This window comes from Pinus tabuliformis, chromosome J, assembly GCF_031772625.1.
Source record: "Pinus tabuliformis cultivar Carrire ecotype Pingquan chromosome J, CPIR1, whole genome shotgun sequence".
NCBI lineage: Eukaryota > Viridiplantae > Streptophyta > Pinopsida > Pinales > Pinaceae > Pinus > Pinus tabuliformis.
In genome coordinates, this window is record NC_142295.1 from 823,801,250 (window position 1) to 823,829,138 (window position 27,889).

Genomic DNA, 27,889 nt, shown 5'->3' on the forward strand with positions numbered 1-27,889 from the left:
CCTTTATATGTGATGATTTGGGTATGTTTGAAGTCAAGAATTGTAGCGAAGTTATAAGTAATTATTTGCATATCCATACATTGGTTCACTTTGGAGAAGGCGGTTATACACGTTGGTTCGACTCTTCCAAGTAACGTATGCAAAAGAAAAGCTTGATGTTAAAGGATGACTAGTCTATCGGATCAGTGTTGTTGTTTTACTGTTGTCTGTCAATGAAGTCTTCTTAGATCTAAAAGTAAAACTGAATGCATAAAGATTTTTCATCTCATTGATTAATTGATTGAGAAATAAGGGTGATCCTTGTTGTTATCTTTTTAAAAATCTGTAATATGACAGTAGATATTCAGAATGTCACAGATTGCTACAGTTTGGGGTTCGGAGGTTTTATGATTCAGTATCTTTAGAAATGTAAGTAGGTTGGGCAAACAAAAGTAGCGTATACACACAAGTTTGATTCATTGAAAGAGCATACACATTCTGACACATGCCTTTTAAGGTTATAGTTAGTTCTGGTTGTTGATGTAGTGTTCTAGGTTCAGATCCATGTACTCGTTACAGTGATCTATCTATTCCAGTTGATTGGTTGAATTTGATTAAGTTTGAATGAATGGTTCATTCAGTTGTGTTAGAGCTTCAGTGATTGTTTGATTTAGTAGTGTTAGAGGTTCAGAGGTTTCAGTGATTGATTGTTTCAGTTATACAAGAGATTGATGATTGTGTTTCAGTGATTGGTTGATGCAGATGTGTTTGATGGTTGTATTGCAGTAGTGATTGATTTTGAGCTTCAATGTTGATGATGGGTCTAGTGTGAAAATTTGATGAAATGTGGCCTTCATATTGTAGTGTTGTGTACCAGGAGTATCCAGTCTAAAACTTTATGAAATGTGGTCCCTGGAGGAAGAGAGAAGGTCGTAGCCTTCTATAGGCTAGTGCCTATGTACTGGTAAACATATCGGCCAGTACAAGAGCCAGGGGGTTGGAGCTACCTTCCAGTAGCAGCTGGAAAATGAGTGAAGGTTGGAGCCTTCTGTAGGCTGGTGCCTATGTACTAGTAAATGGATCAGCCAGTATAAGAGCCAACGGGTTGGAGCACCCTTCTAGGAGTAGCTAGAAAACAAGTGAAGGATGGAGCCTTCTGTAGGTTGGTGCCTACGTACTAGTAAAAGGATTGGTTAGTACAAGAGCCAGGGGGTTGTAGCTCCCTTCCAGTAGCATCTGGAAAACGAGAGAAGGTTGTAGCCTTCTATAGGTGGGTGCCTGCATACTAGTATGAGTCTGCACCAGTACAAGATTGTAAATAGGTTTTTCCTTATATTAAAAGAACGCAGCAGGTGGTTTTTGTCCCGCATTGGGTTTCCACCTTAAATCTTGGTGCTCATGTGTGTTTCTTATGTGTGATTGTTTGTTCTGTTATTACTGCACATGGTTACTTTTTATATGGTTAATGAAGTACTGATGCACTGATTAAAGATCAACATATGATGAATTAACTGAATCATAAGTTTGTTGGATATACTTTTGTTGCCTTAAATATAGTTGCGTGTACATGTGAGTTACCTCCATTGAAGTAGTGTATATAAATCAAAGTATGAAAAGAAAAAGTTATTGAGTTGACTAATATTGATTCACTCCCCCTCTCAGTATTATTTCCAAAAATTGGTACCAGAGCAGGTCCTTTGGCAGAAGCTTGATCGCTTGAAGGAGATCCGTAGTAACAATGGGAAAGAAACCAAAGAAGAAAGCACCTCAAAACAAGAAGACATCTCAAGGGAACTATGACAGTGGGAGAGCGATTGGCCTTTATGTGGAAGCAACTCTTCAGATTCAGAATCACCTCATAATGAAGATGACCAAGCAAAAGAACTATCAAGTACAAATTTTTTATCCTCTGGTGATACATTTCTCTATTCATTTGAAGACAATGAAAGTGATAGCAAAACAACTAAATTTTCTCTTATGGGAAAAAGAGAAAGAAATAAAATAGAGGCAGAATTTAAAAGGCTCATAGACACAATTAGAGATCAAAAGGATCTAATTGATAAAAGGGAATGTGCCTACAAAGAAAAAGTTACCAAGTTAAAAGCCCAGTTGGAGGAAGGAAACAAAATAAAGAAGCAGTACAAAGAAAAGGAAGATCAAAGTCAAAGCTTGCAGGATGAAGTGACATCATTGAGAAATAAAGTGAATGAAAGTAACACAACAACCAAGGAACTTATAGAAAGAACTAGCTACTGTGAAGGTCTTGAAGTTGTGGTCATTTCTCTAAAAGAAGATCTCAAAAATTCAAATAAGCAGAATGAAGAACTACTCCAAGCATTTGAAGAACAAGAAAATGAATTTCTTGAATTAAGGCAACAAGTGGAAGAAGGAAGAAAAGTTGAAGAAATCATGAAGAAGCAGTATCTTGAAAAGGAAGAACAATATCAAGTTGAGGTAAACATCCTAAAAGGTAAATTAGAAGAAAAGGATAATATTTTATGATTTCAAGTTAGTACTAAGATTTTGGATGATATTCTTAGTAATCAAAGGTCTCCTACCATCAAATTTGGTCTTGGTTTTCATGAAACTGTTAAAGGTGAATCTAGCTCACAAACTAAAGAAAAGAAATCTAGTGCAAAGTCTGAAATGCTCAACAAGGATATAAGAGGTCAACCCCATCAACAACCAAGGAAAGAAAGTCTTCAAAGAAAATCATTTACTCCTAACTATGGAAGTGATAATCGGTTCTTTCCTCTAATGAACAATGTTGAATGTTTTATATGTCATAATTTTGGACATGTTGTAGCCAGATGCAGAAGTAGAATGATTCAAGCTAATAATCATCACACAAAAAGATCATCAACTTCTAGTTACTTTAAGGGATATTGTTTTTCCTGCAATATGTTTGGTCACAAAACCATTAACTGCTATAGAGGGAATATGAAACATATAAGATGTTATGCTTGTAACAAGTTTGGGCATATAGCAAAACAATGCAAGAGGAAATTTCAGCCAACATACAAAAAGGAGCAAACATCATCACACTCCAAGGTATGGAAGAAGAAGGAAGTACAACTAGAAATATGTGGCATAGCTCAATATGTAGATAGAACAGACTCAAGAGGAACTAAAAGTATGAAATTTTAGTGTTCTAATTCTCATACATAGTTATCATGAAGACAAGTCATGTATATACGTGAGTTAGAAGCTGCATAGTCGCGTATATGTTGGTTTGATGAAGAAGCAGTGGGACAAACTCAGAAAATTGATCTGATATGGTTCAGACAATTATCAATTATCTTTTCTATCTTGATGATAGATGACTATAGTCTGTGGATGTTATTTAGAAGTGCTTTTGATCCTCATAAGTTGTTGATAACTTGATGTATATCTGATTGATGATGATGCCTTGATATTTCTTACTGATATATGCAATGATCAGATATGACAGTGAACAGGTGGCACAGGTTCAGGAGGAGAATATGCTATGCTTCTAATATTGCATTGTTGGCATTATGTTTAGAAGTCTATGGTAGCTAATAATTCTTATTAATGGTGATGATGCTTATGTGGCTAAAGTGTTTAAATGATACATCATGATATGTTCAAGTTATGAGTTTCCTATGATGATGATACTTGTATTGCTTAGGGTTACATAGTTGTTATTAAGCTCAGATTTATCGGTGATTACAGATGAATTTTGATGATGCATAAAATACATATATGTTGGTTACATGGTGATCTTCATGAGGACAAGGAGAAGTACAAATCTTGAGTACACAACTTCATTATTTTACGCTCAGTCACTCATTTATTTTAAGATGCATAAAGTTCATATGGTGCAGTTATGATGCAGGATTCCTATAGTTCTTGGCTCTCACATGGTTGAGGATTGTTGTTGTTGTTAGTTTCAAGAAACCTTGAAAAATGACTATGAGCTCATGGTTTGCTAGCTACATATTGTTATCTCTTTGATGGATACACAATATGCTAGATACATGGATGATTACTTAAGTTGCATATTGATAAATATTGTTGGTTGGCCAAGAGAATGGTGTTATTACAGGTCTCATGAAGATATAGCTATTTGAAGACATGGATATTCGGAGACACGGATTACTTAGTCACATAATGATATGCCTTCTTTCTTTATGATGGTAGGTTTGATACTCACATGTGTTGATTAGCATGGTTAATGCTTATCAGATGGGGGATGTTCCCTAGTGATGATACATGGTTGATATATTGAGGGTTCTTGTGGAAAGATCATGCAGTTCTTGATGATGATGTTATGATCATAGATGATGACTATGGTGTTTTCACATGCATATGATATGATGTGAATGATTTTTTGTTACTTCTTGGAGATATGACATATGCTTAGTTGATTCATGGAAGGTTATGATAAGGCTTTTTCTACTAAGGAAACGAAGCAAGTTGATCTTGATGAGATCAAGAGGATGAGTTGATATCTATATACGACATACTTTGTCACAGGTTGATGATATTTACTTTGTCATATCTTTGGAACTGATGATGGACATATACAAGTTGTGGGTCTAGATGTTGCTGACAGATGCTTATGGTGCAAATCATATATGGTGTATGATAGTTGCTGGTGACTATCATGGTCTTGTTTAGAAATTTGGTCTTTTTTCTAAAGGTCATGTATATCACTTGATGAAAAGGTCATATAAGGTCAGGTGATGTAATAATATGTCTCTATCTGTCATAGTCTTTTAATGAGTCCTTTTGGTCATATGATGTAATTTATACCCCCACTATGCATGGGAAGGAAGATGTAATAATTTCTATATTTCAGTCATGTATATGCATGTGGTATATCCCCACTTGATTGGGAGATTGATGTATGTATGAATCATTGATGATATGAAGCTCATACTCACATAGTTGAGTTATAGAGTCATGTTATTCTTTTAGAAAATATACAGACTCTGCATGTGCTTAGGGGGAGCATGGATGGTATAGCGCATCTCATCTTATACAAAGGGGGAGCATGGATGGTATAGCACATCTCATCTTATACAAAGGGGGAGCATGATCAATGTTCATATTCAGTTGTTCAGATATGAAAGTCTTCATTTTGGTCAGCCCATTGCCCTCGATATCAAAAGGGGAGAATATCTTGGTTCACCCTTTGCCCTTGATGTCAAAGGGGGAGAGTATTTTGGTATTTCTTGTTATCTCTAAATAGTTTCTACAACTTGCAGTAATCAACACCAACATGGTTGCCATCAAGTCCAAAGGGGGAGATTGTTGGCATTATGATACATGTGTTGTACTTGATGGCAACCAACTTTTAGCAGAACAACTCACTTGTATATGGTAACTAGATGAATCTACGTAACTAGACGAATCTACAGGATAGATATCAGATGTGACAGAATGCATGCAAGTTCAAAGGAATCATTTCAGAAGTAATATGGAAAATTGCAATGTAACATGTCTATTCAAAAGTAACATGACATTGGTATAGAAGAATAGGAAGATGGAACTTAGGTCTATTGATGAGAATAAATAAAGTAAAGGAAAAGGTTGATGTAAAGCAGTTTAAGAAGCATACGCAAGTCCACTTAGTCAAAACAGCGTATACACGCTGGTACATAGAAAAAAAGAGCATATACGTATACACGCATTCCCACAAAAGGAAAAGAGCGTACATGTTTGAAAACCAAGGTTTTGTTCAAAGGTATTTAGTTCGTGGTATTGGTCTGAGGTTTTGGTCCAAGGTATTGGTCCGAGGTATTTGGTCGAAGGTATTGGTCTAAGGTATTTGGTCCAAGGTATTCGTCTGAGGTATTTGGTCCTAAGTGGTTTTGGTCCAAGGTATTGAGAAAGGCCTAAAACTATATAAGGAGGAGATGATCAAAGGCATAAGATCACAAGAAATGAATATGTTATGAAGTGTTATATCAAAAGAAAATATGCATGTTATGGGTTTCTGATGCTTTGCTTGATCTAGACTAAATATGCACCTGAGCATTTGATGATGGATGAGATCTAATGATGGATTAGGATCATAATGACTTATAATTATGTGATTTGATAATGGATGGGCTAGATCTTATTGCTAACACATGTTTTATCCTTTATATGTGATGATATGGGTATGTCTGAAATCGAGAATTGCAGCGAAGTTATAAGTAAGTATTTTCATATCTATACGCTGGTTCGCTTTGGCGAAGGTGCGTATACATGCTAGTTCGGCTCTTCCAAGTAGCGTATGCAAAAGAAAAACTTGATGTTCAAGGTTGACTGGTCTATCATATCAGTGCTATTGGTTTACTACTGTCTACCAATGAATTCTTCTTAGATCTTAAAGTAAAACTAAATGCATAAAAAGTTTGTGTCTCATTGTTTAATTGATTGAGAAAGAAGGGTGATCCTTGTTTCTATCTGTTTAGAACTCTGTAACATGATAGTAGATCTTCAGAATGTCACTAATTGCTACAGTTTGTGGTTCATAGGTTTTATGATTCAGTATCTTTAGAACTATATGCAGATTGGGCAAACAGAAGTAGCGCATACAGGCAAGTTTGATTCGTTGAAAGAGAGTACACATTCTAACACATGCCTTTTAATGTTATAGTTAGTTCTGGTTCTTGATGCAGTGTTCTGGGTTCAAATCCATGTACTAGTTACAGTGATCTATCTGTTCCAGTTGATTGGTTGAATTTGATTACATTTGAATGAATGGTTGATTCAATTGTGTCAGAGGTTCAGTGACTGTTTGATGCACTAGTGTCATAGGTTCGGAGGTTTCAGTGATTGATTGTTTCATTTATACCATAGATTGATGATTGTGTTTCAGTGATTGGTTGATGCAGATGTATTTCATGGTTGTATTGTAGTGGTGATTGATTTTGAGCTTTAATGTTGTTGATGGGTCCAGTGTGAAAATTTGATGAAATGTGGCCTTCAAACTTTAGTGTTGTGTACCAGGAGTATCTAGTCTGAAAATTTCTGAAACATGGTCCCTGGAGGAAGAGAGAAGATCGTAGCCTTGTGTAGGTTGGTGCCTATGTATTGGTAAACATATTAGTCAGTACAAGAGCTAGGGGGTTGGAGCTCCCTTCCAGTAGCAGCTAGAAAATGAGTGAAGGTTGGAACCTTTTGTAGGCTGGCGCCTATGTACTAGTAAATGGATCGGCCAGTACAAGAGCAAGCGGGTTGGAGATCCCTTCCAGTAGCAGCTAGAAAACAAGTGAAGGATGGAGCCTTCTTTAGGTTGGTGCCTACGTACTATTAAACGGATCGGCTAGTACAAGAGCTAAGGGATTGTAGCTCCCTTCCAGAAGCAGCTGGAAAATGAGAGAAGGTTGTAGCCTTCTATAGGTGGGTGCCTACATATTGGTATAAGTCTGCACCAGTACAAGATTGTAAATAGGTTTTTTTTTATATTAAAAGAAGACAGCAGGAGGTGGTTTTTGTCCTGCATTAGATTTCCACTTTAAATCTTGGTGTTCATGTGTGTTTCTTATGTGTGATGGTTTGTTTTGTTATTACTGCACATGGTTACTGTTTATATGGTTAATGAAGTACTGATGCACTGATTAAAGATCAACATATGATGAATTAACTAAATCATAAGTTTGTTGGATATACATTGGTTGCCTTAAATACAGTTGCATGTACATGCAAGTTACCTTCATTGAAGTAGGGTATATAAATCAGAGTATGAAAAGAAAAAGTTATTGATTTGACTAATACTGGTTCACCCCCCCTCTCGGTATTATTTCCAGCATTATTTTTTATAGAACTATGTATGCACTATGCACAATCTTTATTCAATTTACTACTAAGGAAAAAAGTTTATGGAATAGTTCTTGCTGCAATTTAACTCACTTGTATTTCTTCCATCTAAAAGAGTGTAATTGAAAGTGCATCTATTAACTCACTTGTAGCTCCCTTCCAGAAGCAGCTGGAAAATGAGAGAAGATTGTAGCCTTCTATAGGTGGGTGCCTACGTACTGGTATGAGTCTGCACCAGTACAAGATTGTAAATAGGTTTTTTCTTATATTAAAAGAAGATAGCAGCAGGTGGTTTTTGTCCTGCATTAGGTTTCCACCTTAAATCTTGGTGTTCATGTGTGTTTCTTATGTGTGATGGTTTGTTTTGTTATTACTGCACATGGTTACTGTTTATATGGTTAATGAAGTACTGATGCACTGATTAAAGATCAACATATGATGAATTAACTAAATCATAAGTTTGTTGGATATACGTTGGTTGCCTTAAATACAGTTGCGTGTACATGCGAGTTACCTTCATTGAAGTAGCGTATATAAATCAGAGTATGAAAAGAAAAAGTTATTGATTTGACTAATACTGATTCACCCCCCCCCCCTCTTAGTATTATTTCCAACATTATTTTGTATAGAATTATGTACGCACTATGCACAATCTTTATTCAATTTACTACTGAGGAAAAAAGTGTATGGAATAGTTCTTGCTGCAATTTAACTCACTTGTATTTCTTCCATCTAAAAGCGTGTAATTGAAAGTGCATCTATTAATACACATCTCTGGAAACCGTTGTCACCCATGGCCAGCATAACATTGTATTGATTCGAGAATAAGCATTAATGGAGGATATGTGTACATAACTATATCCAGCATTACGATGGGGATCTCAAATGATTGGAATTATGAGATGGCCCCATGGAAAATTTTGCCATATGGATACTATATTCAAAGAAACATCATTAAACACCACTAACTCCTACTTGAAGCAAGTGCACGAGAAGTTTTAGTCATGAGCATTACTCCTCTGTGTGTCCAATTTCAGTGGAGCCTAAGAGCCGCAGCTTGTGGATAGAGAATCTCTGTAAGACCATGGGGAAAAGTGTGTTCGAGGAATCTATCTAAGATCACCTTTAGATTTATGTTACTTGATTCTTTAATTTTGGCTATGTATTTTTTTAGTGCTTTGTGTAGAGTGAGAACTCAAATGAAACTATGCACTCACACACTTGTTCCAAAAAAAAAAAAAAATTAGAGTGTGTGAGTCTTTAGTGTGGAAGCATACAAACAATATGGAGGATAGAAATGTAGAATATGGATCATTATGTGGAGGTGTGGATAAGTGAAGATGCTATGCACTTCTCTACACTTCCGCGCAATGAGCTTCTTCTACATTGTATCATGAATTATTATTAATTTAGTAACACACAACTTTAATTTTATTTGATTTTAACATGTTATATTTTGCCTATAAGTAGCTTAATTTTATTTTATTTCAGTGGATTGGACTTTTCCTATATTAATAAAATGTTAATCATCTTAATTAAAACAGATAATAATTATGAACGAGAGGCAAAACAGTTAGTAGTTAATAACGAATGAGTTACAAAATGACAAGTTGTGCAAAGGAAGTTGTGTGGAGGCAGAGGAAGATGTGTGGAAGTAGCTCTCGTTGTGTGTGTACAAAGATGAGAATAATGACATAGGGCAAGCGTAGAAAGAATAATAAGCCTATGCAATTTTGATGCCACACTAACATTAAAATGTGGACCCCACGCTACCTTAATCAATTAATTAGAGGTAGAGGGAGGGATTATGTTGCATCGTAGCTATTATTATTATTGTTATTATTATTAAATACGACATATCACTTGTATACTAACCAGTGATAAAATTTGAAGGGTTGGTCCTAATTTCATTTGGAAGGGCATGTATTCATTTAACTCTTCAAATATAAAAAGTTATATAAAAAAAAAAATTACTTCTATTGAAAAGTGTATACTAAATAAACCCTTCATAAAAAATAATGCCAAAATGAAATAGTGTCCTTCTAAATCTTACAAATCTTAAAAAATTAAAGAGAGGCTACATTAAAACACCATAAGATCTCAATAGAACTTGGTAAATAAACAAATATATTTCTCAAATTCCATTAAGAAAAGGTAAACATATGTTTTTTCTATTCATTCAATTATCTTCAAAAGTATTTGGACTTACATCATTGAAAATATAAATCTATTTTCCCAATGAGAAAGGCATTTTAGTTTTCGTTTATTTTCATGCATCATAAATAACATTATAATCTACTTCATTTAGAGCGTGAGGTGCACTAAGAGACATAAACATTAACATATCTATTGTCTTTAATGAAAAGCTATCATCATTCATTATCCTGTTTAATTTTGAGAAGCCTCTTTCACACATTATTGTGCTTGCTAGGATAACAAGAATAACTTTCCATAATTGCATCGAATATAGAAATCCTTCAAACCATTTTTTGTCATCTCCATTTCCCCCTGATTTGTTTTTGCAATTGACCTCGATTTCCTAGTTTGCAAATTGAAAATTGAGGGCAGAGTTGAATTTGGCGGACTCTCTTGTATAAGTTATGCAATTTCCATTCGTGCATGTCGAAAAATGGCATACAACCTCCGCAGTGCCTTCAAACTTACGATGGATGATGTTTTCACTATGGGCTTCCTTACATAGTGGTATTAATCATCGTTCTGATATTATCACAGAATGACTAGGCATAAATGGCAACGGCATTGTAGGTGGGGCAGGCTTCCTTATGTTCCCATTCACTGATTCTTATAGAACCCGACCCTTAAAGAGTATCCTAAGAGTTCCGACCAGCGAAAGCCCTAAGTTTTTTCTATTCAAGAGAGATTTCTATGAGCCTCCTCTAATAGAGATTCTTTTTGTTGGGTAGCGTTGCACAAGTACTGTGAGGGGCTAGAATTAGCAACTACAAACTCAGATCAAAACAATCAGGCATTCTCCTCGAACCAGTGGAGAAAGGTGCTTGGACCGGATCCACCACTCTCTGTTTATTCCTAGGAAGATATTTCTGATCGGTAGTGCCCAGGAATAGGTGTTTTTGGTTTTTAGAGTGGAGAGCCTAATCATGATCGAGTAGCTGCTAACTCTCTTTCTGCAAGAACTTTTTCAGCTATTGTTAATGAATCGTTTTTGACCTAGAGACTCATTCTCCATTCGTGATGGTCGTGACTCATTTTTGAGCAAGAAACTTTGGTTTATAAACAATATATCAGACCAAAGAAGCGAATTCGTGAGTTTTACACAAGTCGTGACTCATTTTCAAGAAAGAGACTTTGTTTTATAGACAATATATTAGAGCAAAGCAGTGCTAAGGAGATGGAGACCATACAAGAAATCCATATAAATCTCACCCCTATATTCAATAAAATTCATCTGCATTGTTGTGTTATGCTCTACAGGTCCTCTCAGTGATAAAATTCCTTTAGTAGGAAGGGGTTTTATTTTCTCAGCAATTCGCAGCTAATACTTCGTTGAAGGGGTGTCTGTAATTGCATGATAATTTCATTGTTATATCTCCCATAAACATATAAATTTACACGCAGAGATAACACTAAGAGCTATGAAAATGACTAGCTCCTGGTATTTCTATGATGGACAAGAAATTGATGGTGTTGGGGAAATGTGTTTTGTCCAATGTTCATGGGAATATCACCTTGGCCCCTCCATCAGGGGTGGGAATGGTTAACGATGCGTTTTTGGGAGTCCATCAGATTAGAGCATTAATCATCATATTTTTCCTATTGGGAAGCTTGAGCGAGTTCTATAAATCTTACCTTCAGGATTTGACATTTTTTATTTTAATATGCATGTATATTTATTTTTTGGTTTTGATATACATTTCTTAGCAATGGTATGAAATTTTTATTTTATTTTGGGTTGGGATTCCCTCTCTTTTTGTGAATTTGATACTGTAAGTTTTGTCTGTGCTTCTGATCAGCTTGTGGGTTGGTCAACCTTTTGCAGTTGGTTTTGTTTTCAATGCCAATGAGCATAAAGATTTATTTCTTTGTCTTTTATGATTTGGGAGGTAATATTGAGGGAGGGGTTGTGGACTGGTTTTTTATTTCGAGTAGGCAGACAGATCATGGTTCAAATCCTATCCAATGTTTATTAATATCCACTTTATCACCTTGGAAAACATTTCATATTGATCACTTATGGATCTTCAATGATTATAGCATGAATGATGGAGGTGAGGCATTCTTTGAATCTTCTTAATGAAAAGGATTTTGGAAGTTGTTCAGGCAAGTCTGGTGTTGTCTTTGCTTATCATGAAGAGAGTGTAGATTAGCTTTTGTGTCTTTTATCTAATTCATTTTAGTTTTTGAGTTTTCATTTTGATACAACCTTATTCACAAGGATTTCAATATAATTTGTGCCGATTTTTATTGTCATTCTTGTGGTTTATTATTCTTTAGAAATTTCATAAAGTTTAGTATTGGTAATTCCTAATAGTTGTGAGAATTGGGTAGGAGAAAATTGAAATTCTAAGAGGTATATGTGAATTAAGCACTCATATTTTCACTCTGTGTCTATTGGTTTTCTCTCACCTCCTAATAAGGAATCTACAATGATCCAACATTGTTGGTAATGTTTTCCTTTGCATGCAACAAGTTTTTGTTGTGACTAATGAGAATGGGAAATCCCCAACAATAAAAGAGATATTGTCTATCTGATGTCCATTTTAAATTCTAATGATTTTCTTGGTTCTATTTTCTTGTTCCATTTTCTTTTTTCCTTTTTTTTTCTTGTGCGCGGTGGGTGAAGGTTTGATTATCTGTTGGTTGTGATAGTCATCAAGTTGTTTTACTTTTTAGTTTGAGGTTTTTTGTTTATTGATTTTATCAGGGCTATTGATTTTTATGGAGATCCTCCTCGCAATCCTTTATAATTATTATTAAAAAAATTTGATTGGTTGTTTGTGTGCATAAATGTTGAAGGCTTGATAATCTGTTGAGTAAGATAGTCATCAAGTTGTTTTATTTTTTGGTTTGAGGTTTATTGATTTTATCAAGGGTACTGGTTTTGATTGAGTTTCTCCTTACAATTTTTTTTATAATTGTTATTACAATTTTTTGATTGGTTGTTTGTGCCCATAAATGTCTTAGTGATGTAGGCCACTTTTCATTTGGTTTTCAAGGAAGCTTGATCTTCTTTTGAGTAGCCTATTTTCCAGGATGCTTTTCATGCCTTTTTCCCATTTAGGCTACTGAAATATATTGTTTTGCAATTTTTATGGTTTTTTGTGGGGGTGGGAGTTTTATATTCTTTTCAGTAGTGTAATTTATAGTTTTGTAGGCTATATTTGATGTTTTATTAGGGCTAGAAAATTCAAGATTATCCCATTCGTATAACAGTTATTCCTTGCAATGAAATTGTTCATGGAAAATTGTTGTTTCTAAATATTAGGGGTTCGAAATCAAGCTTAATTTGAAGGTTGTTTGTGTTGTTAACCTTTTTGATGTGGCTTTCTCTAGGGTAATCATCTGATACATTTTACTAGTTTTTTCTATTACAACAAAATGTATTTGGGTTTTGTATGATCTTAAGCAACAGAATCCTACATTTGCTTTTATGTTTTACACCTTTTGGGGGGGACATGATCTTGTATTCATAAACATAACTGCATTTCCTTTTGTGTTTTACAACTTTTTTGGGGAACATGATCTTGTATTCAGAAGCATAGTTGCATTTGCTTTTTTGTTTTACACCTTTGTTTTGGGACAAATTTGATCTTGTATTCAAAAGCCTAACTCCATTTTCTTTTGTGTTTTACACTTTTTTTTTGGGAAATTGATCTTGTATTCAGAAGCCTAATTTGAAGGTCATTTTAATTGTTATTTTTTTCAATAGTCTAATAGTTTACATGATCTACTTATGTAAAACCCAAAGTAGTAGAATGCTAGGTATTGGAATCTACCATTTTATGTTTTTTTAGTTGAAACATGATTTGTTCAAGAATGAGTTTTGTTAATATATAAAGAAACTACATGTTCATGTATGATAATAAATACCATAATGATATTTGGATCTCTTGTTTTTTGGTTTTGAACTTTTGATATATTTTTTTGAAGGACATACTAAAGATTACATGCTTAATAATACAATAAAATATGATGTAGGAGACTATTGTATTAGAATATATTTTGTTTTCAATTTGGATGTTTTCTTTATTGTCAAGACTCGTTTTTATTAATTTATTGAAATTCCATGCTTAAGTTTATGAAATTCTTATTATCAACGTCTTGTATTTAGAAAATGTCAACTTCAATGTGCAGGATGTTTACAATGCATTCTGATAATGCAAGAAGTGCACTTTTTGGGGAATTTTTTGGTTATCATGATCACAATTCTTTTCTATGGGTTACGATGGATGATTTTATATGTATTTTTGTAAAGGCTTTCGTTTTATGTCTTTTTTCCACTTCAAGCTCTGGTGTATGACACAAAGGATGGGATCCTATGGGAGAGATGTCCGATTTGAGACTCAATTTTTTCTAGTTAAGGGAAGTGAAGGTTCACCTTTGAGCACTGATGTGGGTGATGGCATTGGAGAGCCAATAATATATATTGTTTTCTTGCCACTATTAGAAGGATCTTTCATGGGAGTTTTCTAAGGAAATGAAAACAATGAGCTTGAAATATGTCTAGAAAGCGGTACGAATTGTAGGGATTATGAATGGTATAAAATAAAATTCTTAATATGACTCAATTTTCAATTCCCTGGAGTAAAATAGACATTCTATTTGTCTCTTGAATTTACTTCATATTTGGCATTCCAGGAGATCCTATTGTTGAGACAACTCAATGAGTTTATTTAGTTTTTTTTGGTGCTAGAACAGATCCATATGAAGTGATTACTAGTGCAGTAAAGTGAGAACCTTTCCATGTTTCAATTTTCTTATTTAATTTCATCTCTTTTGGAACTTTTCATATTTCAGTATCAATGTTATATGATTAACATCAATTATTGATAGCGCAGGGTTGTTGAGAGGCATTCTAAAACTTTCTTATTTAATTTCCTCTCTTTTGGAACTTCTCATATTTCAGAATCAATGTTATATGATTAACATCAATTATTGATAGTGCAGTGTTGTTGAGAGACACTCTTAAACATTTTCCCATCTTGAAAGAGAGATGGTAAATTCTCATGGAATTGAAGCTTGGTTCTTTCCAATGGTGTCTAAATTTGTTCCATGTGCTAGAATATTTAGCTCGCCTTGAATTTTAATTGAGAATGACACATATCCATGTATTGTTTTACTAAGTCATTATAAGTTCTCGTTGGTTCTCTATAGCCTTATGATTTGAATATTTCTCTTGCAGTTACCTGATAGACTCAATTGGTTTGGGTGTTGTACATGGGACAAATTTTACACAGCTGTCATAGCTGAGGGTGTAAAACAAGGTTTAGAAGTTATATCCTTTTTCTCGCCCCCTTTTTCTGTTCTTTAATCATATATCAACTCTTGTCGAGATGTAGTTACATTGTGACCTTATCCTAAGGGTCCAGTTCCAAATGTTTGTGATTTTTTTGTATTTCTTTAACAGTCTAGAGAAAGGGGGCACCCCTCCAAAGTTTCTACTTCTTGATGATGGCTAGAAATCTGTTGAAATGGACTCTAATGCAAAGCCTCCTCCAGTTGGAAATACAACAAAGTAAGTTTGGCCTTATTTTTCTTCAAATATGACATTTGAAGACAATAATTCATTTCTCTTTGAAATCTAAAGATAATTTCCTTTTGATTCTAAATCTTCTTGCAAGATGAAGATAATTTCCCTTTTATTCTCAAATTTCTTATAATCTAAAGATAATTTCATTTTGATGATCAATTTTCTAGTGGAACTCTAAAATTTCTATGGGCTCATATTTCATTTTTGCAAATCATCTCACCAATATAGAAGAGAATTATATGTTTTTGGCATGCTATCACTAGTTACTAGGTAGGAGTGAAGCCTAATGTTTCTGAAATGGAGCATTATAATTCAAATTTTTCATTCCCTATTTAGCCTCATGAGATTCTTCTTCACCAACCAGATGAGGCATTAGAATGCATAAAATTAAATGGATTTGGTTTAGTCTATCCCAAAATTGTGTTTCATTTTATGGCGATGTCCACTGGTATCTAGCAAGTGTTGGAATTAATGGTGTCAAAGTGGACGTCTAGAATATTATCGAGACATTAGGTGCAGGCCATGGTGGTCATGTTAAATTGGACAGCCAGTATCATCAAGCAATGGAGGCTTCTATTGCTTGAAATTTCCCTGATAATGGGATAATTGCTTGTATGAGTCATAGTATTGATGGTCTTTACAGTTCAGTGCCATAGAATTGTGTATGCTTGCTTGTAGTAAACAAACAATCTGACCAATCTTTTCTTTTCCTTGACCGTAACAATAACAAATGTGTATTGAATTGTTTATACAGTTCCAAAAAGACTATTGTTATAAGAGCCTCTCATGATTTCTAGCCAAGGGATCCTATAACACCCTCCGAGGTAAATGTACATATAAACAACATAATAGGAACAGAAATACAATGGACATATCAGCCATCAAAATCCATATATATATATCTATATCTATATATATATATATATATATATATATATATATAGATATATATATATATATATATATATATATATATATATAAGTACATTTTCACATGAAAATAAAGGGAATGAATTTCTCATTAATAATGCAATGAACCAACTGGTGATGGGACTACCATGTTCCACCCGACCAAAGATTGGATAAGCCAAGTCTCTCTTCAACCAATCACCCCATGCCATATTCCAAGCATGATATATATATATATATATATATATATATATATATATATATATATATATATATATATATATATATATATATATATATATATATATATATATATATATATATATATATATATATATATATATAGATATATATATAGATATATATATATATATATATATATATCGAGAGAGAGAGAGAGAGAGAGAGAGAGGGAGAGAGAGAGATCAGTACATTTTCACATGAAAATCAAGGGAATGAATTTATCATTAATAATACAATGAACCAACTGGTGACGGGACTACCACATTCCACCCGACCATAAATTGGATGAGCCAAGTCTCTCTTCAACCAATCACCCCCGTGCCATATTCCAAGCATGAATGTGGGACTCATAGAACACATCAAAAACTCCATCAATGTGGATGCCACCAGAGTTCTCCTCCTACACCGTGAGGAATTTGAGTGCCTCCTAGTCTCTTAGGCTTTACCGTGCATCTGCAATCTGATCCAAGGATCACTAAGCCCTACATCGAGACATACTCTCCAGGCTTTACCATGCATTCCATCCCGGAATCACTATGCCCAACAAAGAGAAAATCCACCTCTTGGCTTTACCGTATATCCCACCATTCACCAGCAAGGATTCCTAGGCCCACCCTTTACCGCAACCCACAGTCCGTTCAGGGGTTACTATGCCAATGGCTTCATGCATCCCCAATCTAGTTCAGGGACCACTACCACCATGTGTTTGTCAATTCGAAGATCCACCCCACTTAGCTTCGAATCCCATCCAGCCATCCCCCATAAAATGCATGAGAGAACCCATATCATCAAAGCTATCAAGAAATGGCAAGGTTAGGTTGAAAATATTGTCACTCTTGGAAAAACCCATGCCATGGTAGAAAAGAAACACATGCAATCCCATGCATGCCAAATCTAGCAAGGAAAATACACATGTAATCCCATGCATGCCAAATCTAGCAAGGAAAATGCACATGCAAGATGATACATGCAATGAAGCCTGTTGTAGCTGCTTGATCTTGCCTTTCCCTACTTGATCCTTGCTTCATCTTGCCTTATTTTCTTTTCTTTCTCTGATTCCAAAGTGCTCTAATAAATCTCTAAGTGCCCAAGAGTATGAGAGATAGAGAGAATAATGAGAGAGCTCCAAAACTAAACTAACCAAGTCTTCCCTCTAAAAGGAAGAATCTTTCCAACTGATTCTTAGAAGCCTTTTTATGAATGAGGCCTCTATTTTCTTCATTTTCCATTATTTTCCTTCAATTTCCTCCTCACATGAAACTTGTGACCTTTCACCTTCCTTTTCTCCTAATTTCCATTATTTTCATAAATATTTGTGCCAAAATACCTTTTTGCCTCTTTAATGCCTTAGTCATTACCTTTGCCAATTTCCTTAGCCATAAACAACCAAATGAACACCCCCCTAGGGTGTCTTGCCCACCATCCAGCTTGGAATGCATGTCCCATCATTTGTGGTATTTATATATTTTTACATGGAATTTTCACCAGGGTTTTTACAGAACCCTCCCCCTTGTGGGAACACCATCCTCTATGTTCAATGACACCTCTAACCACATGACTGTTAAAAACAAAACATACTACCCATGGATCTTTATAACATAGCTCGTTGCAGTATCTACAATGAAAGATTTGCTCAAAATCAAAACATCATGACAACATGAAAACATACCGCATAATGGAGGTTTATAACACAGCTCATTACGGTATTTACAATAACCACATATACACATATTCACATATGCACATTTTATCAACCAGCAAATAAAATAATATGATGCCTACATCCGCAACAAGGGAATCCAAAGGCTCACACCTCCACCCTCAAAGTAATACCAGGATCCACCTGCTTCCTAGTAATCCACTGCAAATTCAAATATGCATCCAATATCCAGCGCTATAATCCTGCACCACTTGTCCTCTCAATGAACAATTACAGGCTCATTTTCCTAGGGCACACTCCGAATGTGCATTTGATTCCATCTAAAAATGATAATGACCAAACCAAATCCATCCATGAACTTCCCTTCTCTGTTACACAATCCCTCAGGAATCCAATCACCTCTTCCATGTAGTCACTCACCTTCCAAGTTCCACTAGCACCCCCATCTTGGGTAGTCCATCCATTGGAAAGGCTTCCTCACATCGAAAGATACAGAAACAAAGGCATATACCTGCCTCAACACATCATATTGGTCATAGCATTCTCATGGAAATCAATGGACACTATTGGGTACCACTATCCAATAATGGCCCTACTCTTGAAGTGCTTTACCAACATACTGCTGAAAGTTTCAATTCCTTTGTTGTTGCTGCTAATTCTTGCAGTTGATTTCAACCACCCAACTAGGCATGTTCATGCTTCTTGTACCAAGAACATAACTTCCATTAGATTCAAAATAAATTGAAATAAATTCACATCATACCTCATTGGTAGCTCGTCAATAAGGTACATTTGTAATCCTATTCGCTTCCTGTCGCAACAAGTCAAACTAGCATATTTGACCAAATCAACATATATAAACATATCACATCAGGTTAGCTCAAATCACAACAATCATAGATCAAAATCATAAATCACATGTAACCATCATAAACCATAATCATAGATCATAAACTAGAATCATAGATCATAAATCAGAATACTAGATCATAAACCAGAATCCTAGATCATAAACCAGAATCATAATTCACATGTAATCATCATATACCAGAATCATAAGTCACATGCGTAATAAAACTGAAATACAATACGGATACCTATCCTTCATCAATCCTTACTTCTGCCTTTTTCTTTTGTATAAACACCGGATCGATTGCCACACCCAACAAAAACCCAGTGCCTTCTCCTCTACCAGGTGCACATATGCATAGTGTGAATCACACACATACAACCACACCTGACACAAAACACCATGCAATACATGCACCTACACCTGACGTACAACGCATACACCTACTGCCAGTGTATAACACAGTGCATCCATCTATACCCGATGTACAATACCACCCAATACATGTACCTACAGAGTACAGCACTACGAGTACACACGCTGCAATACCACGAATAAATGATGCACATACATAATACCACATGCCCTCAACAAAACACGTATGACATGCACACAATACCACACATGAACAAGTACCATATGTACAACATGTACATAATACCATCAGTACACCGCACCACCTACACAACATGTGCACAACATCACATGTACATGGCACCATCTGTGCAACATGTACACAACGCCACATGTACACTACACTACTTGTATAATGTCTACAGAATACCACATGTACATAATACCACTTGCACGACATGTACGCGACACCACATGTACACAACGCCACATGCATGACATGTACATAGCACCACATGCACATAGCTCCACTTGTATAATATGTACACATCACCACATGCACATGACGCCACTTTTACAATCGTGCACACCACACCATGTGTACATAGTACCAGTGTACCATATGCATGTAACACCACTTGTACATAGCACTACATATCCAACACATACATAACATCATCTGTACACAACACTGCATACCCAACATGTGCATAGCACCATATGCACACAGCACCACATATCCATCATGCACACAGTACAATATGTACACAATACCGCATATCCAATAGTACTTAACACCATCTATACCCAGTATTGATTATGTAGCATTCATACAACACTATTTGTACCATCCTGTACATAACATTGCATAAATAACATTTACACACACCATGTATACACAACATCACAAGTGCACACATCATAGATGCACATATACAACATATTCATAACAACAGTACCATACATCCAAAATGACACTATCCTTACCAAGAAACCTTGCTTCTGGTATCTCATCCATGCTTATCCTAACATGTCACAGACAACACTGCTTTCACTTTGCTAATGTATCCCTCGGTATAACCTATCCATAACATAAGCATAGACATAATACAAGCATACAATATAAATTTGTATTCACATGATATTGACCTCATATATTTGTCGTGAATACTCTTCCCAATAGATTCCTCGTAAGACCAGGAACCTCTTCATGTCATTCTCCTGCATAAGTAATCATTCCTCCACAAGAATGATCGCTGACAACCTTGTCAAATAGTAACATAGATACATGGATACATATATACATATATAAATGTTAGCATAAAACAATCATGATCCTGTCAGACAACTACATACATACATACATGTATACATATATAAACTTCAACATAATCATGATCATAAAATAATTGCTGGGTAACATAAGGTCTAGGTTAAGAGAACTTCCTTATTTATGCACAGGCATTGAGAGCAACATTTCCCAACATAGCCAAAGCATATGACACCTCAAATTCATTTACTTTACCTTTTCATTTACCACAATGGACCCAGCCAGTCCAACCGACTGTCATATCTCTACCTTCCACTGTGCTTACTCATGTACAAAGCTTCATCTAAGTCTTACATCACCTGTTGGGTACCACATAGCTCTCCTCGAGCTACATTAACTTTCCTTTTTCCCAACCAATTCCCAAGACTCAAAACATAAAAGGCAATACAAGAAACAAATAAGAAGAAGACCATAAAAACTAATAACAACATGACTCCACAAACAAAGTGGTATGGCCATACAGTAGACATAAACAAAGCCGTAAATCAAGCTCAAAAATTCATAAAATACCAAGAGAAAAAAACTAACAACAAACACCATGACTCAATCCCCATGGTTCCCAGGGAAAGCTCAACCCAAGCCTTCTTCAAGATTTCATGGAAACCTCTCTTGCCATGCAACTCCCTACATCATGCTTTCATTAACATATAATTTTTAGTGCATAAATAAACATAACAATACACTAGTTACCTCATCTTGTTGTTCCAAGCATGTTTCTTGCAACTGAACACATCCACGCCATCTCTCAAGGGACTCCAATCCTTTAACAAATCCACCTGTAGCTAAAGACTAGCTAATATACCTGTCAAGTACATGTTCATGAATATAGCACATATCCACATAATGTCAAACAAAATCAAGGTTAAGAAGACTTCCTATGTGCAAAGCACTCATTTGTTCAAAATTAAGGTTTCCAAACATAGCCAAAGGAATTCTTGCCCAATTCCTTTCTTTTACCTTTTTACCTTGTTGGAATCGAGGCTTACTATATGATGTCACACCACCCAACTGTTAGTTATATAGACACATCAACTATTACCTTGTCATGCTAATACCAAGCATGTTACCCTGCAACTTCTCACACATGTCAAACACATGTTTGAAATATAAAGACAATCATATCTGTTAATTTGAAATCAACCATTACCAAGACTAGCAATCATGTCATAATCCATAGTCAACTCATAGTCATCAGTCATAATACTACAACTATCACCTACTATACTCAAGTACATATCAACTATCTCACCACATATATTTTAGTACAATCGTCTTAAAACAAGTTCATTTGAACACATACTCATATTATGCAATTCATAAAACATTCATACCATGTTAAATAAATTAATTAGACAACATAATAGGCACCAAACACTCAAAGACATCAACTCAAGCACTCATAAGATCATGATATCCATAACAATATCTAACTAGCATGTTCACATTATAAAATCATACACATATGCAAAGTCAATCTAAATTAGTATGACACCATCTCACAAATATGTTGGTTCATACCTGAATATCACAACCATAACCATCTGCATAGGTCAAACCAGGTTAACACAATACATATAATGTCAAGATCTTCAAGGCAATGAACATAACCATCACGCATATGACCAATCCAAATTATAACATCAATATCTCAATGAAATGACCCTAATCATCGAGTTAATAACATATAACAACAATAAGCTATATATCATACTCATCAACAACATACAACATAATCATCAGGATATCTAATATAAAACAATAATAGCAATGCATACAACTATAGGTTACTATCATCTTTTACTATACGACACATGTGCATATAACTACACTAATCAAACAACATCTATCATGAATGTAACCATAACATCAAAAGACATGTGCACAAACCTAATGTATATAAACCTAATGCATATATAGAAATCCTTAACTTACATACCTGCATGTCGAACATACAATACATTTATCATGATCTACTCTTACCCCAAAGTCCAATGTTGCAACCTCATTATGATGATCTACATCTCCTACTCTATCTCATCCAACACATTAGCATCATAACAACCGATAGCATCATGATGACCTAAATTGCATAGAATGACTTCACAAGGCATGTGACCTACTATACATGCATAATCATAGCCACGACCATACATGCATAACAACAACCATTACTCCATTGTACACATTTCCACATGCAACCAACAGTATGCATAAGCAATGCCAAATCAACTACACTAACACATAAATGCATGTATTCGAACATAAGTGATCAATCCTTGTAATCAAGCTACAAGACTAATACATGTAATCAAAATATTCAAAAATGTAACCTAACATACAAGGATGTAAGTAGGTATCATGAAATCAACATGTTAGCGACATATAATTCATACACAGTCAATCACATGTTCCAAAACTCAAGACATCGTGTCTATTAATTTGAAATCATCATTCACCAACACTAACAACCTATACGCATACCCCCTTACTATCCATGTTCCACACTAAGCTAGAAGGAGGAAGCCACTATAATGGCCTGATCTCCAATGCCCAATCATGGAAATGGGATCTCCAAGGCTATACTAAATTTAACCACACTTGAAAATAAATTAATTTTTATTTCTCATAAATTTGTATGAGATTAAGTCAATAACATTGCACTTATTCCACTTGTAACATAATAACTAAAAACATGCCACTTTTCCATTTCCTTACATGCAACTTTTCAAATTCCTTGCATGCAACCTTTCAAATTCCATACATGCGACTCTTCAAATTCTTTGCATGAAAATAGGGATATATCAGCTACATCCATATTATCATACTACAATACTATGTCATCCAAAAAATTACCATAGTTTTACATCTTCTTCAAACAACTACTACTATTACATTTGCATGTAAACATTTCTTCAAACACTTTACATGCAAACTAATATAGAAAACTTTTTGCATACAAGTAAGAACATATAAACTAAAGAAATACTATTACACATCAATATTAACCCCAACCACAAACAATATACTCAATGGGGCATTTTATCAAACAGTTTGTATGCAATTAATCATTGAACCATTTAAGTATTTCATCAAACACTTTGCATGCAAACTAATATAGTGAATGATTCAATGCATATATCCTAAATTGTAGTAGTACAAGTTATGGAAACTAAACCATATGATCAGTGGTATTTTCCCTCACTATGGTTCAAGTTTCAACTTCTGAGATTTCATAGATGAAAATTTATAACAAAAATACCAACACAATCATATTTGGTGCACAATTCTAGGAGTATCCAGAAAGCTCGACTTCCACTGGTCATATCTCCTAAAATATAGCGAATAAATGTCTAAAATTTTTATCACAATATTAGTGGAATTTCCCCTCATTGTGGAAAAAATTTCAGCTCCTAAGAGTTCCCAGAATAAAATTTATAACAAAAATGTCAGTGTGACCTGTTTGAGGCTTGATTTTAGGAGCATTCAGAAGGATCAACTCCCTCTACTCATATATCCTAAAATATTGCGACCCAATATCTGAAATTTCTACCACATAATCAGGTGTATGTCCCCTAAATGTGGAACACTTTTTAGCTTTTGAAAGCCTACAGAATATGAGTTATTTCAAAAATTCCAACATGACCTATGTAAAGGTATATGCAGGAAGGTCATCTTCCTTAGATCATAATTCCTAAAGTATTGTGAAACAATATTTGAAATTTTGACCACATTATCAGTGGGATTTACCTTCAATATGGAAAAATTTCAACTTCTAATATGCCACAGAAGAAAAGTTATAATAGATATGACAGAAAGGTCTAAAATTTAACCTTTGTTCTTCATTTCACCTATGATAGAGCCCATCCAGTCCAAGTGTTTGAACCATACTCTGATACCACTCTTTAATACCCTCCGAGGTAAATGTACATATAAACAACATAATAGGAACAGAAATATAATGGACATATCAGCCATCAAAATCCATATATATATATATATATATATATATATATATATATATATATATATATATATATATATATATATCTATATATATGTATATATATGTATATATATATACACATATATATATACACATATATATATACACATATATATATATACATATATATATATATATATATATATATATCCATACATACATACATACATACATACATACATACATACATATCTATATATATATATATATATATATATATATATATATATATATATATATATATATATATTAGTACATTTGCACATGAAAATCAAGGGAATGAATTTCTCATTAATAATGCAATGAACCAACTGGTGATGGGACTACCACGTTCCACCTAACCATAGATTGGCTGAGCCAATTCTCTCTCCATCCAATCACCCCCATGCCATATTCCATGCTTGAATGTGGCTCATAGAACACATCAAAAACACCCATCAATGTGGATTCCACCGGAGTTATCTACCTACACCGTGAGGAATTTTGAATGCCTCCTAGTCTCTCAGTCTTTACCATGCATCCATAGTCAGATCCAGGGATCACTAGGTCCTACACTGAGACATACTCTCTAGGTTTTACCGTGCATTCCATCCTCGAATCACTAGGTCCAACGAAGAGAAAATCCACCTCTTGGCTTTACCGTATATCCCGCCATTCACCGGCAAGGATTCCTAGGCCTATCGAGGCACACAGTCTCACTTTACCGCAACCCATAGTCTGGTTCAGGGGTTACTAGGCCAGTGGCTTCATGCATCCTCAGTATGGTTCAGGGACCACTACCACCATGTGTTTTTCAATTCGAAGATCCACCCCACTCAGCTTCAAATCCAATCCGACCATCCCCCACAAAACACATGAGAGAGCCCATGCAAGGATAGGCTAAAAATACTATCACACCTGGCAAAACCCATGCCATGGTAGAAAAGAAACACATGCAATCCCATGCATGCCAAATATAGCAAGGAAAATACACATGCAATCCCATGCATGCCAAATCTAGCAAGGAAAATGCACATGCAAGCTGATACCTACAATGAAGCCTATTATAGTTTCTTGATCCTGCCTTTCCCTACTTGATCCTTGCTTCCTCTTGCCTTCTTTTCTTTTCTTGCTCGAATGCCAAAGTGCTCCAAGAAATATCTAAGTGTCCAAGAGTATGAGAGAGAGAGGGAATAATGAGATACCTCCAAAACTGAACTGACCAAGTCTTTCCTCTAAAAGGAAGAAGCTTTCCAACTGATTCTCAAAATCCTTTTTATGAATGAGGCCTCTATTTTCTTCATTTTCCGTTATTTTCCTTCAATTTCCTCCTCACATGCAACCTGTGACCTTTCACCTTCCTTTTTGCCTAATTTCCATTATTTTCATAAATATTTGTGCCAAAATACCTTTTTGCCTCTTTAATGCCTTAGTCATTTCCTTTGCCAATTTCCTTAGCCATAAACAACCAAATGAACACCCCCTAGGATGTCTTGCCCACCATAATACGTGTCCCATCATCCATGGTATTTATATATTTTTACATGGAATTTTCACCAGGGTTGTTACAGATCCTACATCACATACCATTCATATTGCTTATATAGCCTACAACAACATTTTCTTGGGAGAGTTTATGCAGCCTAATTGGGATATGTTCCATGTAATGGCCCTTATAATATATCTATTATCTGTACTTCCAAGTTTATTTTCCGAGCTTCAAGTCTATGAGCAGTTGCTGATTATTATATGTTTAGGTCAATAGTCATTTCTTTTAAATCAGTTAGCCTCACAATTTTGTCTACCATTTTTACTAACTTGTGACACCTGTCTAATAACTCTATCTTTATTCTCATGATATTTGTCATTATGCCTATGATTTCCACCAACTCCACTTTCAAAACTTCACACTCTACAAGCGAGTTCCATGGCCGCGAGTTCTTCGGGTATAGCCACAAAGAATTTATTATTTGCTACACTTGTTGTCTTCAATGGACTCTGCAATCAAACCTTTATACATAATGCAAACCAGGGAATTCTTGGGAAAGAGAATGTTGAGAGTATTGGCGATTGTGATAATGACAAGCGGAATGGGGTATCCATCCATGGACAAAATTATACAAATGAGGACCCTATTAACCCCTCCATTGACAAAAATCAACTCACACAATCTACAAGTATGAAGAGATGAGAAATGAAGGGTTTCAAGAATAGGAAGATGGTGAAAAACAGACAGGATTGGAGGGAGAATCTTCTTGATCCTCCTTTGAGCTACGAGTATATATCGACAAAGCAGGATATTAGGGAGAAGACAAATTTGGATAGATCCAGTGTACCAAAGCTGGTGCAGAAAATTGAATAGAAGCTTAATAACGGATTTATTAAAGGTTGACTACATGATATGTTATGAAATAGTTGGACGATCAGCAGCAATTTGGTCTTTTGGTAGTTGTTATGTCATTTTTCACTTGCACTCTGTAAGGAAATGGGCAAGAGATCCATCCTCTATAGATTTGTCTACTATACAAAGTTAGGGTTCGAACTGGAGATGCCTTGTTTATCAGTCTGTGTAGCTTTCACTCCCAAATCATCTTCGTTACTATTGTTTTTGTGGGAAGGTGCAAGAGCCAGAAGTAGAATATTATCTCACTCCACATTCATGTGGAGGACCATGTGGGAAGCCACTTGAAAAGGAAAATAAAACTCCCATTTGCTCACATAAATGTACTCTGCAATGTCATCTAGGGACTTTCCCACCTTGCTCAGTAATGGATTCCCCCAACGTTGCCCGTGATGTAAGACAACAATTACAAGCAGATGTTTTGATCATAAATCAATTGAATCATGTGGACAGTGTTTTGAAAAGCCTCTCAAATGTGGACACCATTATTGTGACAATGTCTACCATGAAGGCCCATGTGATCCTTGCAAAGGTTCTAATAAAAGCTTCATGCTTTTGTGGGGAAAAGGAGGAGATGATACTTTGTGGTGATATGGATATCCAAGGGGAAATAAACTGGAGAATTAGTGTATTTGCATGTAAGAAACCATGCCTAAAAATTCTTTCCTCTTATAATCAT

At 35.1% G+C, this 27,889-nt stretch overlaps 1 pseudogene; it reads left to right on the plus strand.

Annotated features, from left to right (window-relative positions):
* The window catches only part of LOC149229242 (putative galactinol--sucrose galactosyltransferase 1), a 45,220-nt pseudogene extending 18,646 nt beyond the window's left edge, over window positions 1–26,574 (plus strand).
* The last annotated feature ends 1,315 nt before the right edge of the window (window positions 26,575–27,889 follow it).